Source organism: Gorilla gorilla, chromosome 2, assembly GCF_029281585.2.
Source record: "Gorilla gorilla gorilla isolate KB3781 chromosome 2, NHGRI_mGorGor1-v2.1_pri, whole genome shotgun sequence".
Taxonomy (NCBI): domain Eukaryota; kingdom Metazoa; phylum Chordata; class Mammalia; order Primates; family Hominidae; genus Gorilla; species Gorilla gorilla.
The window spans coordinates 151,800,038-151,817,709 of NC_086017.1; the positions used below are offsets into that span (position 1 = coordinate 151,800,038).

The 17,672-nt window shown below is 38.6% G+C and overlaps 1 long non-coding RNA gene across 4 annotated transcripts in view; it reads right to left on the bottom strand.

The window, feature by feature from the left end:
• The window catches only part of LOC115934030 (uncharacterized), a 93,579-nt gene that overhangs the window by 26,536 nt on the left and 49,371 nt on the right, over window positions 1-17,672 (bottom strand). For all 4 annotated transcript variants that reach the window (XR_004069880.3, XR_008678470.2, XR_008678471.2 and 1 more), the window contains one exon: window positions 2,064-2,195. This is a non-coding gene — a long non-coding RNA (uncharacterized lncRNA). The remainder of the gene's footprint in view (window positions 1-2,063; window positions 2,196-17,672) is intronic.

The following is a 17,672-nucleotide window of genomic DNA, read 5'->3' on the forward strand; positions in this document are numbered from 1 at the left end:
GAACCACTTTTTCTTTCTAAACCTGCCTCCCTCTACTTCCAGAATCTCTCTCACATTTGTGACTCAATCTAAAGGCCTTAATCTGGCCATAATTTAGCTGCAGGAACTCTGAGCCATCCACCAAGATCCTTTGTACTCTTAACTTCCGCCAACTGACAGTGCTGAGTGAGGGGGACTGGGAGCTGCACCTCTTCAGTCATAGGCCCGCAGGTCTCTGAGACAGAGGAAATGCCAACAGATCGAGGAATTGGATTAGAAATGCAATTCCAATGCAAAAATGGAATTGGAGCCGATGGATTGGTGTGTCTATGAAAGAGTTCAGGAAAATCAGTCGCTGCTGACCACAGCAGCCGCAAGGCTCCTGCTCCTAACAGTCTGCTGCCACCATGTCCATGTCTGTTCAGACTCCCCAGACTACTCCATCCACCTTCCAAAGACAGGGTCCTTTCCTGGTCTCGATTTCTCCACTATCACTTTTCCATTATCACTACATCTAAAGTCCCCATTTCCAGCACCAGAGGTCTCAATTACTCTACCACCACCACCACATTCCATCCTTAGTAATCCAATGCTTTCTCCTTGGCCTTCTGCCTTTCCTTGTTCTTCTGCCCTCTCTCGAGTCCTCTTGCCCCACCCCTCTGCCTTTCTAAATTCTACCTGTCCTCCATGACACTGCTTCTGAGTAGAAAATGTTTCAAAGAAAAGGCATGAGCTTTGAAATCTGGTTGATCTAAGTTTAAATTCTACCTAGGATGATTGTGAGTGACGGAAACAGGCTAAATTTGTCTGGATCAAGGATACCAAAATTCAGAATCCACTTCTGCACAGTCACCTGCTACATTTCCCTTTCCTCCTCTATAGTGTCATGTATGCCAGGAACACATCCTATGTGTTACCATGAAGAAAACTGTGGCCTCAATTCCACTCTAGCCCCCAGTAAGCTAGGATAAACTACGTAGACGGCTTCTTTTACCTGAGAGGCAGCTATAACCAAAGTCATCTATAAGTCTTCCTTTCTAAAGTTCACCTCTTCAAAGAGGAGGAAAGGTAATTCCAAGGAAAAGCACCCAAAACATAAAAGGAAAGGATTTTGAACACCAAAAACAGAACTCCCCTTTTCCACCTACCACTCAGGCATTTTTTGGTTGAGGCAATTTTGGGGCAAAAGTTGTCTTGAACTTTGTGTGTAAGCACATAGGACATGAGAAAGGGGGAAAAGAAAGATGAAACTCAATTGGTTCATTGGGCCTTACAGCTTTGGATCAGAAAGACCATTAGCCTCTTCTGCTTCTTATTTCATCCTTGGCCATTTAAGTCCCTCCTCAAGCTTGTCCCTTAGGAGACCTCAGGACCATCAGAATAACCACTGGCCTTTTGGCATATAATCCTTTCAAAGAGTAATACATCATGTTAATTTAACTTATGTAAGCAAAATAAATAGCACAAACCTTTCAACCCAGTGATTTTACCACCCAAATCTCCAAGGGACAAGCCATCTCAGAGTTTACAGGTCTATCTCTATTCTCTGGGAGCTTACCACAGTTTTGTCCTTAATGAATTTGCTCAAACACTTTTGTTAGCAGTGAGACTCTGCATTCACTGGAATAGAAGTTTCCCTGGAAGCTCTTGAATTCTATGGCTTCTACTTACCTATAACCATTTCTTCACTGCCTTGACTTCTAATCTATGCAGCATAGCTGTCTCTTCCAACACTATCAGATCACTGTCCTGGTACAAGTTTACTGTTCTGTATTTGCCATAAAATATGTCTACTAATAATGAATATTTCAAGATTAATAATTTTGCTTGCTTTCCTAAAAATGTTAAGAGCTTTTTGAGGAATCATTTGGCTAACCCAAGTCTGTTAGTAAACATTGCTCAAAGAAATTTGTGCTGAGGTCTCTTTTTCATTCTGTAAGTTTTGCTCTACAAGCAAAGGCATTCCAATGTCTTTGAAGCTATGGGTGTTTCTCATAGAGTTTCAGTGATAAAGGTAGAATCCCTCCCTCTAAAACTATTAGTAAAGTGCTTACTCAGTATTTCATTCCTTCATTTCCTCTTACCTCCTTCCTCAGGTCAGCTGCTCAGATTCAGATGGAACATAAGCAATAATGTTTTTCCAAGGCTTCTCTTCCTTTTTGTCAGTGGACTCACTTGACATTTTGTTGGCAGCCTTCAGAGCACTTCATGCTTCTCTGCAAGATGTTAAAAGCAATTTAGAGGTACTCAGCACATATAATAAATAAGTTTTCAAAACAATGTCTCTCAAAATTGTCAACAGTATCCAGACTGGGTAAAACACTTTTTTCTCTGTTGGTTTTTCCTGGGAGATGTTACCAAATAATTTTAAAGACTATCAAGACTGAGATAGCAGTTCTGTGACCATAAATCACTGACTTTCTGTGACAAACTTACATTGCCCAAAAAATATGTTCCAGAAATGACAACACACTGGCATCATATTACTTCTTCCAATCTGGCTTTATGTCCAGAAGTTCAAAAATTCTTGATCAGAGTAGGTGTGGTGGATATCTGTAGCTTTGGCCTCCCATCATCCCTTTGCCATTGTGCTGGTGTCTTATCCCAGTCTTTCTCTGGGGAACCACCCTGTCTCATATTCAATCCATGTAATCTGAATGAGTTAAAGCCATGCCCAGCTGTAAGGGTAAACATGTAATTTGAGTCTAAGCCAATCAGCACACCGCATTTTTCTAGCCACAGTGATTGGCTTAAAGATGCTCACATGACCCAATCAGAGTCAATAAGATATTGCTGAGACTTCTGGGAGAGAGACAGGTTCTTCATTTCTGGATTTAAACCTTAAGGACAAAGTGTGAGTCTGTTGCCACTATTATGTTACCACATAGAATCTGATACTGCAGCCAATATAGTAATGATGAGAACTGAGTCTTGAGACTATTTGAATCCTTAGAACCAGTTGCACCTGAAACCATCTATGCTCTTGGATTTTCAGTTAAATGAGCCAAAAACTCCTTTTCCCCCCTGCTTAAGCAAGTCTTCATTAGGTATTCTTTTACTTCAAAATAAAAAATCATGAATGCCCACCATATACCCTGATTTTGGTTTGAAAAATATAGTCAGCAAAGGCAAAAGTATAAACTGAATGATGTAATAAAGAACCTCTATTTTTACATTTCTTAAAGTAGCTAACATCCTGGGCACAATCCAGCTTTCCAAGATGGTATGTATGTGTTTGACTGAATAAATAAATACAGATGGAAAGTTAAGAATAATTCATGCCAAGTGTTAGGGAATCCCTGAGTTTCAAAGCAACTCATTGGAACTGGAAACTCTAGGGTGGATATGAAACTGTTGATCAATGTTGAATGAGCAGAGCTCACTAAATACTGAGCCACAGAATAAAACACCTGTGAGCAAGATAGCTCCCACTGACCAGGCTCTTGGCAAGACCACCTATCTTCCTGAAACAGGGAATAGATAAAGCCTGAGGGAAAGCCCTTTCTTCCCAGCCCCAACTGCAAATGTACTCCTGCAGGACTGAACAACCAGATTCAGGGCCTCAGAGGGCTCCCACCACAAAGAGATCTAAAGATGTAGGCTGAAAGGGCAGTGCAAATTCAGAAAAGAACACCCACACAGAGCCCAAGGTCCATCACAGCCTCTTCCTGACACTAGTAAGTTAAGCATGCCCACAACTCTGAAAATCTTTTTAGACAAGGAAGGGTCAGAACTCCAAGATAAAGGGTCCTCACAAGACCTGGAAATGAAATATGAACCAAAACATAAGCAAGAATGGCTTTAGAAAAGTGTAAATGGTGAAAAATTTTGTTCTCATCCATTGCAGCCTATGATTCCTATCAGCACCTTCCTCCAGAGGGCCAGGTCTTCCATCACTTCAGTCATAAAGGAAATGGGTTGGAGACTCCTTCCTTGTACAAAGAATTTGGGAATTAGTGTGAGTAAAGGGACACAAAGAATAGAAATCCAAAGAAAAAGAGGGATGCTCAGAACAAGGCCAGATTTTAACTCAGACTCACAACTTTCAGCTCAAGTGGTGAAATTTACCAGACATTGACAAGGCAACTCTGAAATCTCCCTCTCTGAACAAAGTATGGAATTCCATTGCTGTAGTTGTATTCTTTTAGCTTCTAACTTACATCATTAAAATACAGATCTCTTTGGAGAGAAAGTATCTTAGACTATTGTCAGTCATTTGCTCCTCTGTATAAAAGCTTTGTCACTAGAGAAGAGTATGATAGCTAGACATATAAATACATAAAGAGGGTGAGGAAATGGAATGTGACTGAAAGGAGAATGTGTTTGGGCAAGTGACACACTAGACAGAAGAACACAGACTTTAGGTTTAGAAAGACCTGGATTCAAGTCTGACCCCACCACCTATTAACTCTTATCTTGGGCTAAGTACATCACTTCTTTGAAACTCAACTACTTTCTCTGTGAAGAGTGAATATTAATAACAATCTCCATGACTCTGATTATATTATCCTGTCTGTCTTGTATACCACATATACCTTGTCATTTGCTTGGCTAACTCCTATTCAGGCCATAGGCCACCTCATTTCACCTCCTCAGGAAGACTGAATTGGTGAGGTGTTCCTTGTCTGAGTCCCACAGCATCTACCTACATAGAGCAGAATTCGCATCAATTGTAACTCTTATTTTTCTGTACTATGACTTTACACTCTGATTGTCTCCAATAAAGCAAGAGGACTTTAAGACTCAGTGTCTGTATTTTATTCATGAGTGCATCCCCAGTGCTTAGAAAACTTGAAAAGATAAAGAAGAGGGATCTCAAGGGCTCACCTAGGAGATATAGAAACTCAAGGGCTCACCTAGGAGATATAGAAACACGGGGCTTAGGAGAGCCAGAAAGAAGAAAGTGAACCCTGCAGGAGGCTGTTCTTCTACTACAAGAGGAAATAATGCAGACAGGGCTGAGAGAGAGATGGGCAGCTACATCACTTCTATTGTCCCCAAACCAACTTTCTAACCTAGAGCAGAAATCTGAATGGAGATAAGATAGGAGTTGTGACACTGTTATTAGACAAAGTTGAATTCAAGGTCAAAAGCATTGCATAGGGACAGAAGCAGTCACTTAGTAATGATGAAGTCTGCAGTCCATGGAGATTATACTGTCATGAACCATTAGGAATCAAATAACAAAGCATCAACATTTGTAATGGAAAATCATAGGAAAATAAAAGAGAAACTGACAAAAATATAAAAGTAATAAAAAGATTCAAGTGTACCTGTTTTGGTCTCTGACAGATAAAATATATGACTATAAATAAGGATATAAAATATGTGAATAATTAAAATTATCTCTAGGTTGCTATAATGCATTTATAAAAATTAACATCTTTCAGGAATAAATTCCAAGAAGCTATTATAATACCAACCACATTCTAAGATGGCAATACAATAAAACAAATAAGTAACTAATGTAGAAACAGAAAAACCAAACACTGGAAAATCAGGAGAAAAACATTTCAATTAACTATTGGGTCAAAGATAATGGATTTAACTGCAATCGTTAACTATCTTTTAAAAATAACATTACAAATTAGAACTAGAAAAACTTCAAAATTGTACCCAGAGGAAAGTTCATATCCTTGGACACATATCTCCAAACGCACAAGAATGAAAATAAATAAATATTCATCATCAAAGATTAAAAGAGAAAGAAAAAACAGTTTTTCAAAAGCTTGAGAAAAATATAAACAAAAAATAAATTGGTGGTAAACAAATAGAATTAAATATTTTAAGAGCAGATTCTTCAGAAACAAAATTCAATACAGCTAAAATATCATTTGTCAGTTTAGTCAAGAATAAAATGTAGAAAGTACAAAATTATAAAATAGGAATGAAAAAAGGAGAAAACACAAAAGCAAGGAAATTCAAAGATATACACAAAAGAACACTTCATTCAACAATGTGTTAGGAATTTTGAAGATATGAATGAAATGTGTGAATTTCAAAGGAAAATATAAATTACCCAAACCAAAAAAAAAAAAAAAAAAAAAATAGGAGAGGGAAAACCATGATAGAAACTAAGTAATATGTCAAAGAAGACCTGTGGAAAATGGAAATAGGAGGCAAGACTAACTGGGGGCTCCGACAGAGCAGCATGTGGAGACCCACATCATGAACTTTTGCTCCAAGACCTACCACAGGAACATACCAGGAAAGCTGAGATAATCCACAGGCCCTTTGAAGGAGGTGGATTGCCACTTCAGACTCCGTGGGACAGCTGAGGAACTACAAAGGACATAATCTCTTGGGAGTTCTATGGCCCTGCCCACCACCTGAGAAACCTCAATACTTATCTCAAGGTGACCCTAGGGCAAGCTTGTATCCTAGCTATACAACCACAGCTGAGGCCCTCTTGAAAGCACCACCTCCTGGCTGGAGGCCAACCAACACAAAACCAGTGTACTTAACAAAAATAGAACCAAGGACCTTCACACAGTCTACTTTACTCCCCTGCTACCCCTGAGTCCCAGATCTTCCCTCTGACATAGTCTACCCAAACAAGAAGGAACCAGAAAAACAATTCTAGTAATACAACAAAACAAGGTTCTTTAATACCACCAAAAGATCACACTAGCTCACCAGCAATGGATCCAAACCAAGAAGAAATCTCTGAATTGCCAGAAAAAGAATTCAGAAGGTTAATTATTAAGCTAATCAAGGAGGCAGCAGAGAAAAGTGAAATCCAACTTAAAGAAATTTAAAAAAAAAAAAAGGTACCGGATATAAATGGAAAAACTCCAGTGAAATATACAGCATTAATAAAAAACAATCACAACTTCTGGAAATGAAGAACACACTTACAGAAATGCAAAATGCGCTGGAAAGTCTGAGCAATAGAATCAAACATGGAGAAGAAAGAATGTCAGAGCTCAAAGACAAGGCTTTCAAATTAACCCAATCTGACAAAGACTAAGAAAAAAACATTCTTTTTTTTTTTAATGAACAAAGCCTCCAAGGAGTTTGGGATCATGTTAAATGACCAAATCTAAGAATAACTGGTTTTCCCAAGAAAAAGAGAAATCTAAGTTTGGAAAACATATTTGAGAGAAGAATTGAGGAAAAGTTCCCCAGCCTTGCTAGAGATCTAGACATCCAAATACAAGAAGCTCAAAGAATGCTTTAAAGCCATAGTTTTATAATTTATAAATATGGCTTTATAATACTATAAAGCTATAGTTATCAAAACAGCAAGGTACTGTATAAAAACAGGCATATAGACCAATGGAACAGAATAGAGAATCCAGAAATAAAGCTAATTACATACAGGCAACTGATCTTCGACAAAGCAAACAAAAACAAAGTGGGGAAAGGACACCCTATTCAACAAATGGTGCTGGGATAATTGGCAAGCCACGTGTAGAAGAATGAAGGTGAATCCTCATCTCTCACTTTATACAAAAATCAACTCAAGATGGATCAAAGACTTAAATCTAAGACCTGAAGCCATAACAATTCTAGAAGACAGCATCAGAAAAGCCCTTCTAGACATTGGCTTAGGCAAAGACTTCATGACCAAGAACCCAAAAACAAATGCTACAAAAATAAATATAAATAGATTGGACTTAATTAAACTAAAAAGCTTCTGCACAGCAAAAGAAATGATCAGCACAGTAAAGAGACAACCACAGAGTGGGAGAAAATCTTCACAATCTATACTTCTGACAAACGACTAATATCCAGAATCAATAAGGAACTCAAATCAGCAAGAAAAAAATAAAGGATCCCATCAAAAAGTGGGCTAAGGACATGAATAGATGATACTCAAAAGAAGATATACAAATGGCTACATATGAAAAAATGCTCAACATCAGTAATGGTCATGGAAATGCAAATCAAAACCACAATACGATACCACTTTACTCTTGCAAGAATGGCCATAATCAAAAAATTAAAAAATATATATATAGATGTTGGTATGAATGTGGTGAAAAAGGGAATACTTTTACACCGTTGCTGGGAATGTAAACTATAACAGTACAACCACTATGGAAAACAGTGTGGAGATTCCTTAAAGAACTAAAAGTAGATCTACCATTTGGTCTAGCAATCCCACTCCTGGGTATCTACCCAGAGGAAAAGAAGGCATTATATGAAAAAGATACTTGCACACGCATGTTTATAGCAGCACAATTTGTAATTTCAAAAATATGGAACCAGCCCAAATACCCATGAATCAACAAGTGGATAAAAAAAAATGAGTATGTATACACCATGGAATACTACTCAGCCATAAAAAGGAATAAAACAACGGTATTTGCAACAATCTGGATGGAATTGGAGACCATTATTCTAAGTGAAGTAACTCAGGAATGGAAAACCAAACATTGTATGTTCTCATTCATAAGTGGGAGCTAAGCTATAGGACACAAAGGCATAAGAATGATACAATGGACTTTTGGACCTTGGGGAAAGGGTGTGAGGTGTGTGAGGGATAAAAGACTATGCATTGGGTGTGGTGTACACTGCTTGGGTGATGTGTGCACCAAAATCTCAGAAATCACCACTAAAGAACTTATTCATGTAACCAAACACCACTGGTTCCCCAAAAACCTATTGAAATAAAAAAAATTATGAAGTCAATCAATTAAATACACAGCCTTGAAAATAAATAACCTAACATGTACAAGCCTATGGATTACTTCTACAAATATAATATTGACTGAAATCTGCTTTTAATAGTATTTCAAAATTTACATCTTACCATCTTTTCTTTGTTATCTATAGAAAGCAGATTGGAGTTTCTAAAAGCGCAGGCCATCAGACTCTCTTCCCAAGTTCTTTTTTTCTTACCAATATAATAACAACTGTTGGAATATGTAATCCACTACTCTGGACAATGGCCACATTGATATGCTAAATAAAGATATGAATTCCTATCCAGAAAAACAAATATGTCAAACAGCTACCCTCTCAACATCTCCCATTCATCCAAACTTCTATAGACAGATGATTTCACAAATGAATTCTAGCAAATATTCAAAATGCAGGTAATCCTCATATTACCAAAAAGAAAAAGAAGCTGTCTCGAATTCCTCAAAGTAGACCCAAAGGAAAGAGACAAACTCCCTACCGCTATGATAAAAGAAGTCACAGGTTCACATCTTAAGAAGAACATATGGAATGGGAAATACTGTCCTGGCCATAACTGAAAAATACAATCTGTCTCACCCTCATACCCCCAACTACGGTCTCCTCTCACATGTGAGCTGTCATTCAAAGGGCTACAAAATAACTCTTGAATGTTATGAGAACATCATGAAAGATATACCTGACACTGTCCTGATATCCTGCTGTGTTTACTGTGCTATATCTTTCTGCTAGAAGCTGAAACCAACTGTGGCCTCACAATTGTAGTTAGGTTGAGCCTGGGAGCATGACAATGAGCTTTGCACTTCACAAACGTCTTTAAGCTCTTGTTCTACTTTTGAAGAACTCCAAATTGGAAATTGTGAACATACATAATCAGAAAGGTACATACTCAAAGAAAATGCCATAGCCCCACATCAAAAACTTGGTGAGTTGGTGTACAAGTATATATTTTATGTTTAAAAGTTTAGGGTAAGGGAATTCTATTTCAGTAACAAAAGAGTAACTTCCATCACAAACTCTCCCATAGATAACAATTGTAAACTCTGGACAAAATTGGGAAAGAAGTAATCTAGTAGAAAACATTAAAGAGCAGTGAAAAGCAGGCAGAAATCAGAGGAGCATGATAAAGGGGACAGCATTGGATATTGGTTTGTGCAGATTTCCTCCTGCAGGCATTCCCATATCCATACCATGGGGGTGTAAGTTAAGCAAATACTCACAGTCCTGCAGCCTGAGAACTGAGAGGCTGGAGTTCAGAGTTTCCAGGGTGGCTGAAAAGTAAGGAAGCTATAAAGGTAAAGCCCCACAATCTGCATGTAAAGCCAACCCAAATCCTCAGGTAATCAATGAAATACACATGCATGGGAGGAAACTTCAAAAACTGTGGCAAAAAGCAGTAAGTGGAGGACAGAAAAAGCTGAATTCAGCTGTTGCCTACCATAGGAGAGACAGAATGTGGAGTTGAGTCCAACGAAGAAACTGCCTCCTGATATAAACATCAACACTTTCCAAAGGAAGATAAGAGAATTCAGAGTTCCAATCACGTGTCATCCACAATATCCAATATACAATTATATCTTACTAGACAATGCGAAGAAACAGGAAAATGTAAGTTAAAGTCATGAGAAAAAAATCAGTCAATATCAACTGACTCTGAGATAAGTCAGACATTGGAGCTATTAGGTAAGGACTTTAAAGCAGCTATTATTAATATTTTCAAGCACTTAAAGAAGTATATGGATGTTTAAATAAAAAATTTAAGAGAAAAATGGATGAATAGAGGAGGATCCTCTGCAGAGAAGTGAAAACTATGTAAAAGAAACAAATAGAAAAATCAAAAACTAAAAAGTACAATATTTGACATAAATATTTGCCAGATGGGTTTTCTTGTTGTTGTTGTTGTTGTTTTAATTTTCTTTTTGAGATGGAGGGTCCCTCCATCACCAGACTGGAGTGCAGTAGCACGATCTCGGCTCACTGCAACCTCTGCCTCCTGGGTCCAAGTGATTCTCCTGCCTCAGCCTCCCAAGTAGCTGGGACTACAGGTGAACGCCACCATGCCCGGCTAATTTTTGTATTATTTTTATTTTTTTTAGTAGAGACAGGGTTTCACCATGTTGGCCAGGATGGTCTCAATCTCTTGACCTTGTGATCCACCCACCTCGGCCTCTCAAAGTGCTCGGATTATAGGGGTGAGCCACCATGCCTGGCCTGCTGGACGCATTTTATAGTGAATTGGGAATGGCAGAAGAAAAAGTCATTGAACTCAAACAGATCAGTATAGGTCTTCCAATGTGAAGGGCAGGGAAAACAGAAAACTTTAAAAAAATGAAAGGGCCACAGTAATATGTGGACCTATATTAAGCAATCTAACATACATGCAGCTAAAGGCCCAAAAGAGGCAACAGACAATGGAGAATAAAAACATATTTGAAGAAATTATAGGTGAAATTTTCTCAAATTTGGTTAATATCAATTTATGGAACCAAGAAGCTCAGAGAACCCCAAGCAAATAAATACTAGGAAAATTAGGGCTAGGCATGCATAATCAAACTGCTAAAAACCAAAGATGAAGTAAAAATGTTAAAAGCAGCCAGAAAAAAGCAACACATAATGTAAAAAAGAAATAAATGAATAATAGCTCCTCTTTAAAGACAATGAAGGTCAGAACACAATAAAATGATACCTCTAAAGTGCTAAAAAAAAATCCAGAATTCTGTATCTTGCCAAAAATTGTCCCCAAAAGATAAAAGTGAGAAAAGACGTTTTTAGATAAAACAAGATTGAGGCATTTGTTGTCATGAGAATACTACTTGAAGAAATGCTAAATAAAGTTCTAAAGACTGAAGGGAACTTAGATGGAAACTCAAATCTACACACACATGCACGTGTGCACACAAACACACACACACACACACACACACACTGAAGAGAACTGGAAAGATCTCTTACCTGTAAAGATACATGTAAATACAAAATATTATAGAATTCGTAATTCCTTTAGAGGATATATAACTAAAGCAAAAATTATAACACTATGTTACACACTTTATAACACATACAGATATGTTTCACAAGAATAGCACAAATGATGGAGAGTGGTGTACAATGAAACTATATTGTTACAAAAGGCAGCAGAAACCTCTGCAGACTTAAATGTCCCTGTCTGACAGCTTTGAAGAGAGTAGTGGTTCTCCCAGCTTGGAGTTTGAGATCTGAGAATGGACAGACTGCCTCTTCAAGTGGGTCCCTGACCCCCGAGCAGCCTAACTGGGAGGCAACCCCAGTAGGGGAAGACTGACACCTCACACGGCCAGTTACCCCTCTGAGACAAAGCCTCCTGAGGAACGATCAGGCAGCAACATTTGCTGTTCACCAATATCCGCTGTTCTGCAGCCTCTGCTGCTGATACCCAGGAAAACAGGGTCTGGAGTGGACCTCTAGCAAAGTCCAACAGACCTACAGCTGAGGGTCCTGACTGTTAGAAGGAAAACTAACAAACAGAAAGGACATCCACACCAAAAACCCAGCTGTACATCACCATCATCAAAGACCAAAAGTAGATAAAACCACAAAGATAGGGAAAAAACAGAACAGAAAAACTGGAAACTCTAAAAAGCAGAGCGCCTCTCCTCCTCCAAAGGAACGCAGTTCCTCACCAGCAACAGAACAAAGCTGGATGGAGAATGACTTAGATGAGCTGAGAGAAGAAGGCTTCAGATGATCAAATTACTCTGAGCTACGGGAGGACATTCAAACCAAAGGCAAAGAAGTTGAAAACTTTGAAAAAAATTTAGAAGAATGTATAACTAGAATAACCAATACAGAGAAGTGCTTAAAGGAGCTGATGGAGCTGAAAACCAAGGCTCAAGAACTACGTGAAGAATGCAGAAGCATCAGGAGCCAATGCGATCAACTGGAAGAAAGGGTATCAGCAATGGAAGATGAAATGAATGAAATGAAGCGAGAAGGGAAGTTTAGAGAAAAAAAGAATAAAAAGAAATGAGCAAAGCTTCCAAGAAATATGGGACTATGTGAAAACACCAAATCTATGTCTGATTGGTATACCTGAAAGTGATGGGGAGAATGGAACCAAGTTGGAAAACACTCTGCATGATATTATCCAGGAGGACTTCCCCAATCTAGCAAGGCAGGCCAACGTTCAGATTCAGGAAATACAGAGAACGTGACAAAGATACTCCTCGAGAAGAGCAACTCCAAGACACGTAATTGTCAGATTCACCAAAGTTGAAATGAAGGAAAAAATGTTAAGGGCAGCCAGAGAAAAAGGTCGGGTTACCCTCAAAGGGAAGCCCATCAGACTAACAGTGGATCTCTCGGCAGAAACCCTACAAGCCAGAAAAGAGTGGGGGCCAATATTCAACATTCTTAAAGAAAAGAATTTTCAACCCAGAATTTCATATCCAGCCAAACTAAGCTTCATAAGTGAAGGAGAAATAAAATACTTTACAGACAAGCAAATGCTGAGAGATTTTGTCACCACCAGGCCTGCCCTAAAAGAGCTCCTGAAGGAAGCGCTAAACATGGAAAGGAACAACCGGTACCAGCAGCTGCAAAATCATGCCAAAATGTAAAGACCATCGAGACTAGGAAGAAACTGCATCAACTAACGAGCAAAATAACCAGCTAACATCATAATGACAGGATCAAATTCACACACAACAATATTAACTTTAAATGTAAGTGGACTAAATTCTCCAATTAAAAGACACAGACTGGCAAATTGGATAAAGAGTCAAGACCCATCAGTGTGCTATATTCAGGAAACCCATCTCACGTGCAGAGACACACATAGGCTCAAAATAAAAGGATGGAGGAAGATCTACCAAGCAAATGGAAAACAAAAAAAGGCAGGGGTTGCAATCCTAGTCTCGGATAAAACAGACTTTAAACCAACAAAGATCAAAAGAGACAAAGAAGGCCATTACATAATGGCAAAGGGATCAATTCAACAAGAAGAACTAACTATCCTAAATATATATGCACTGAATACAGGAGCACCCAGATTCATAAAGCAAGTCCTGAGTGACCTACAAAGAGACTTAGACTCCCACACATTAATAATGGGAGACTTTAACACCCCACTGTCAACATTAGACAGATCAACGAGACAGAAAGTCAACAAGGATACCCAGGAATTGAACTCAGCTCTGCACCAAGCGGACCTAATAGACATCTACAGGACTCTCCACCAAATCAACAGAATATACATTTTTTTCAGCACCACACCACACCTATTCCAAAATTGACCACATAGTTGGAAGTAAAGCTCTCCTCAGCAAATGTAAAAGAACAGATATTATAACAAATTATCTCTCAGACCACAGTGCAATCAAACTAGAACTCAGGATTAAGAATCTCACTCAAAGCCACTCAACTACATGGAAACTGAACAACCTGCTCCTGAATGACTACTGGGTACATAACGAAATGAAGGCAGAAATAAAGATGTTCTTTGAAACCAACGAGAACAAAGACACAACATACCAGAATCACCGGGACGCATTCAAAGCAGTGTGTAGAGGGAAATTTATAGCACTAAATGCCCACAAGAGAAAGCAGGAAAGATCCAAAATTGACACCCTAACATCACAATTAAAAGAACTAGAAAAGCAAGAGCAAACACATTCAAAAGCTAGCAGAAGGCAAGAAATAACTAAAATCAGAGCAGAACTGAAGGAAATAGAGACACAAAAAACCTTCAAAAAATCAATGAATCTGGGAGCTGGTTTTTTGAAAGGATCAACAAAATTGATAGACCGCTAGCAAGACTAATAAAGAAAAAAAGAAGAATCAAATAGACACAATAAAAAATGATAAAGGGGATATCACCACCGATCCCACAGAAATACAAACTACCATCAGAGAATACTACAAACACCTCTACGCAACTAAACTAGAAAATCTAGAAGAAATGGATAAATTCCTCGACACATACACTCTCCCAAGACTAAACAAGGAAGAAGTTGAATCTCTGAATAGACCAATAACAGGAGCTGAAATTGTGGCAATAATCAATAGTTTACCAACCAAAAAGAGTCCAGGACCAGATGGATTCACAGCTGAATTCTACCAGAGGTACAAGGAGGAACTGGTACCATTCCTTCTGAAACTATTCCAATCAATAGAAAAAGAGGGAATCCTCTCTAACTCATTTTATGAGGCCAGCATCATTCTGATACCAAAGCCGGGCAGAGACACAACCAAAAAAGAGAATTTTAGACCAATATCCTTGATGAACATTGATGCAAAAATCCTCAATAAAATACTGGCAAACTGAATCCAGCAGCACATCAAAAAGCTTATCCACCATGATCAAGTGGGCTTCATCCCTGGGATGCAAGGCTGGTTCAATATACGCAAATCAATAAATGTAATCCAGCATATAAACAGAGCCAAAGACAAAAACCACATGATTATCTCAATAGATGCAGAAAAAGCCTTTGACAAAATTCAACAACCCTTCATGCTAAAAACTCTCAATAAATTAGGTATTGATGGGACGTATTTCAAAATAATAAGAGCTATCTATGACAAACCCACAGCCAACATCATACTGAATGGGCAAAAACTGGAAGCATTCCCTTTGAAAACTGGCACAAGACAGGGATGCCCTCTCTCACCGCTCCTATTCAACATAGTGTTGGAAGTTCTGGCCAGGGCAATTAGGCAGGAGAAGGAAATAAAGGGTATTCAATTAGGGAAAGAGGAAGTCAAATTGTCCCTGTTTGCAGACGACATGATTGTGTATCTAGAAAATCCCATTGTCTCAGCCCAAAATCTCCTTAAGCTGATAAGCAACTTCAGCAAAGTCTCAGGATACAAAATCAATGTACAAAAATCACAAGCATTCTTATACACCAATAACAGACAAACAGAGAGCCAAATCATGAGTGAACTCCCATTCACAATTGCTTCAAAGAGAATAAAATACCTAGGAATCCAACTTACAAGGGATGTGAAGGACCTCTTCAAGGAGAACTACAAACCACTGCTCAATGAAATAAAAGAGGATACAAACAAATGGAAGAACATTCCATGCTCATGGGTAGGAAGAATCAATATCGTGAAAATGGCCATACTGCCCAAGGTAATTTACAGATTCAATGCCATCCCCATCAAGCTACCAATGACTTTCTTCACAGAACTGGAAAAAACTACTTTAAAGTTCAGATGGAACCAAAAAAGAGCCCGCATCGCCAAGTCAATCCTAAGCCAAAAGAACAAAGCTGGAGGCATCACACTACCTGACTTCAAACTATACTACAAGGCTACAGTAACCAAAACACCATGGTACTGGTACCAAAACAGAGATATAGATCAATGGAACAGAACAGAGCCCTCAGAAATAACGCCGCATACCTACAACTATCTGATCTTTGACAAACCTGAGAAAAACAAGCAATGGGGAAAGGATTCCCTATTTAATAAATGGTGCTGGGAAAACTGGCTAGCCATATGTAGAAAGCTGAAACTGGATCCCTTCCTTACACCTTATAAAAAATCAATTCAAGATGGATTAAAGATTTACATGTTAGACCTAAAACGATAAAAACCCTAGAAGAAAACCTAAGCATTACCATTCAGGACATAGGCATGAGCAAGGACTTCATGTCCAAAACACCAAAAGCAATGGCAACAAAAGACAAAATTGACAAATGGGATCTAATTAAACTAAAGAGCTTCTGCACAGCAAAAGAAACTACCATCAGAGTGAACAGGTAACCTACAAAATGGGAGAAAATTTTCGCAACGTACTCATCTGACAAAGGGCTAATATCCAGAATCTATAATGAACTCAAACAAATTTACAAGAAAAAAACAAACAACCCCACCAAAAAGTGGGCGAAGGACATGAACAGACACTTCTCAAAAGAAGACATTTATGCAGCCAAAAAACACATGAAAAAATGCTCACCATCACTGGCCATCAGAGAAATGCAAATCAAAACCACAATGAGATACCATCTCACACCAGTTAGAATGGCAATCATTAAAAAGTCAGGAAACAACAGGTGCTGGAGAGGATATGGAGAAATAGGAACACTTTTACACTGTTGGTGGGACTGTAAACTAGTTCAGCCATCGTGGAAGTCAGTGTGGCAATTCCTCAGGGATCTAGAACTACAAATACCATTTGACCCAGCCATCCCATTACTGGGTATATACCCAATTGACTATAAATCATGCTGCTATAAAGACACATGCACACGTATGTTTATTGCGGCATTATTCACAATAGCAAAGACTTGGAACCAACCCAAATGTCCAACAATGATAGACTGGATTAAGAAAATGTGGCACATATACACCATGGAATACTATGCAGCCATAAAAAATGATGAGTTTATGTCGTTTGTAGGGACATGGATGAAATTGGAAATCATCATTCTCAGTAAACTATCGCAAGAACAAAAAACCAAACACCGCATATTCTCACTCATAGGTGGGAATTGAACAATGAGATCACATGGACACAGGAAGGGGAATATCACACTCTGGGGACTGTGGTGGGCTGGGGGGAGGGGGGAGGGATAGCATTGGGAGATTTACTAATGCTAGATGACGAGTTAGTGGGTGCAGCGCACCAGCATGGCACATGTATACATACGTAACTAACCTGCACAATGTGCACATGTACCCTAAAACTTAAAGTATAATTTAAAAAAAATAATAAAAATAAAAAATAAAAATAAAAATAAAACTTAGAAACCAACCAACTTGGTGCAATTTTCTGGAGGCTTAATGGTCTGAGAATTTGTTAGGACATTGCTTCCAAAATAAAAGTTGTTTCTGCTCCCTGCATTGCCCACCACTAAGAAAGAGATCCAATCCTTGATAAGTCTCTTGGATTTTAAAAGCAGTATATAACACATCTGAGTGTGCTGCTCTGACCTGTTTACTGAGTAGCTCACATTACCCTCAGTTTTGTGTGGTGGAACAAAGCAAATGAAGGCTTTTGGGCAGGTTTGGTGAAGTGCAAGCTGTTTTGCCTTTAGATCACGTAACCCCAAACACACAATAGT